The following is a 2,500-nucleotide window of genomic DNA, read 5'->3' as shown; positions in this document are numbered from 1 at the left end:
CACACACACACACACACACACACACACACACACACACACACACACACACACACACACACACACACCAAAGCATACAACTTACAGAAACAGTCAAAAAAAAAAAAAAAAAAAAAAAAAAAAAAAAATTGAAGCCTCAATTTAGACTCCATCAACAGTAAACCAATTCCATATAATAGTAATAAGCCTGAAAAAAATATTGGCCACTGTACTTGCACCTGTGTCTGGATACCCAATACACTGCTCATGTTTGAGTATCCTTTAAATTTGATTAATACTTGCTAATATGTTCATGAAGGACTGGATTTTAGCTTTAAATTTACAGATTAGAAGACATGGATATTAGTTTGCACATTTGATTATTGTATAACATTTTGTTGTAGACTTTCAATATTAATTACAATTGCATGTTGAAGTTAGGCTTTTTTACATGCACATTTAAGATATCATCATTAATACTGCATATGAATCTGCCATAAATTAGCCCATTCTTTGCTATAATCTAAGGGAGAACATATTCTGAAGATTAACATTATGTATCACAAATTAAGTTTAAAGCTTAATAAGAATCATAAAAAGTTTAAAGCTTAATAAGAATCATAAAAATATCATAATATATAATATAAAAATACAATACTTATCCAAGTTGAATATATAGACTGAAGAGAAATTGAGACCCAAGATGGTATTTCCAGAATCAACCAAAATCAATAGCATTTATATTTAAAATCAAATTATCACAATAGTGCTTATCACTGGAAAGGCATATGCTGTGCCAAACTCATTAGTTATTTTAGTATCCAATATGATGTTAAAAATTGGATACTACGAAAGTGCCTTTTTAACTCCTTTCAAACAATTTTTTTGGAATTCAATTTTTATTGATTCAGGTGAAATGATAGTCACATGCATCTGCTGAATAAAGTCTTTGTGAAAGGCTTTATCAAAACCGGGTTTTTAAAAACCCTTTAAAGTTGTTATTTTCTTATCATACAAGATTACTTTAATATTTTAACAATATAATAGAGTGAGATTCCACTTTCTATTTACAGATTACACTAGTGCTCTCTTTATGTAGCTCTTTATAGTTTTCTCTATCTAAAATATTATCATATAACTTTTAAAATAAATAGTATACATTACACTGATCCATTAATTATTCAAGCCCCTCCCTTTCTTATCACACATGTTTGCTATTCCAATGCACCTTGAAAATGCTGTCTATCTATTAGGAAATTTACTAATATGGATGTGCTTAACAAAAGTACAGTAGAACAGTGAAGGAAAAGTGTGCATGTATTGTACAAAGTGACTTGCATGGTGAACAAGATGCATGATATAAAGGTATAGTGCAGTGTATAATGTGTTGAAATACACTCAAAATTGATTGGGGATCATGCCAAGGCTATTCCAGTAATCATTATCAGTCATATATGCACACAGACACATAGTAATCATTTTTTTTACACAGGCAAAACGACAATTAAAGCAACATCTTTTGCTCACACTAATGATTATCCATACAGTAATATGGCCTAAAAGAGATTAGAAATGAAGGGAAAAAAAGGAAAAAAAGAACATATCCATAGAATAAGAATTTGTAAAGCACATCTCAGAACAATAACTGTTCATAATGGTTATCAATAGATGAACTGAAATAAAATTAATACTGAACAAACAAGCTTCCATTTTCCAAGGAATACATGTCAATCAAAGTCATTTAGGAGGAACCTGAAAAGCTCTGAAGCCTTATGCTAAAGTCTGGAGCTACCTCTTAAGAAATTCTTAGCTTACTCTACCTGAGAAAGAGGGGTACAAAAATCTCAGTAGCGAAGTGGGTTAACTGTACCTCTTTGCTTCATTAACTTGTCTAGGTTTCTTAATAATGATCATAAGAGGAACATGTAGAAACCTAAATATGATTTCTACACAATTGTTAAAATTCACCTGTATACCCAAAATTCTCACTAAAAACATCTCTGTAGACATCTACTGTTTAGATATTATTCTGGCATTTTCCCGAACTAAATTTCTCAAATGTTTACATTTGTACTAAACCAATGTGATGCAATATTTAACTGGTTGCTAATTTTAACTTCATCCATCATACTTTATCATGACCAACTAGAGTAGAAAAATAGTAATCCCTTGTATGTCTCTAAACTTTGACTACATTTGGCATTTTTCAACAGAAAGTAACAGAGCATCAAACCCAGTTTAAGTTATTAAAACAGATTTAAACATAAAAATTACAGCTCTTTCTAAGAGAGTATAATAAAGGTTTGTAAAGCCACCCATTCATACATAAATAGTAACTTCCAAGAATTATTATTCTACAGTGAATTTTAATATATCTTAAATTAATCAGTTTGCATAAAGGGTAATACCAATTCTATTTGCAACATTTTATATTATGATTTCTAATAAAATCTGTACATACTATCTGTTGTGCTGTTACTCAGTAAATCAGTCAAGGTTATTATTACAAGACTCAATTACGTAA

At 30.0% G+C, this 2,500-nt stretch overlaps 1 protein-coding gene across 4 annotated transcripts in view; it reads right to left on the bottom strand.

The window, feature by feature from the left end:
• The window catches only part of LOC113820467 (cationic amino acid transporter 4), a 70,454-nt gene that overhangs the window by 1,011 nt on the left and 66,943 nt on the right, over positions 1-2,500 (bottom strand). For all 4 annotated transcript variants that reach the window (XM_070117600.1, XM_027372783.2, XM_070117599.1 and 1 more), the window contains one exon: positions 1-2,500. This exon is cut by the window's left edge and continues 1,011 nt beyond it; it is cut by the window's right edge and continues 993 nt beyond it. The gene's annotated coding sequence lies outside the window, so the exon portion shown is untranslated.

The sequence above is a fragment of the Penaeus vannamei genome, chromosome 40 (assembly GCF_042767895.1).
Source record: "Penaeus vannamei isolate JL-2024 chromosome 40, ASM4276789v1, whole genome shotgun sequence".
NCBI lineage: Eukaryota > Metazoa > Arthropoda > Malacostraca > Decapoda > Penaeidae > Penaeus > Penaeus vannamei.
The sequence above is the reverse complement of the archived record's forward strand: the minus strand, read 5'-3'. Positions and strand labels throughout refer to the sequence as shown.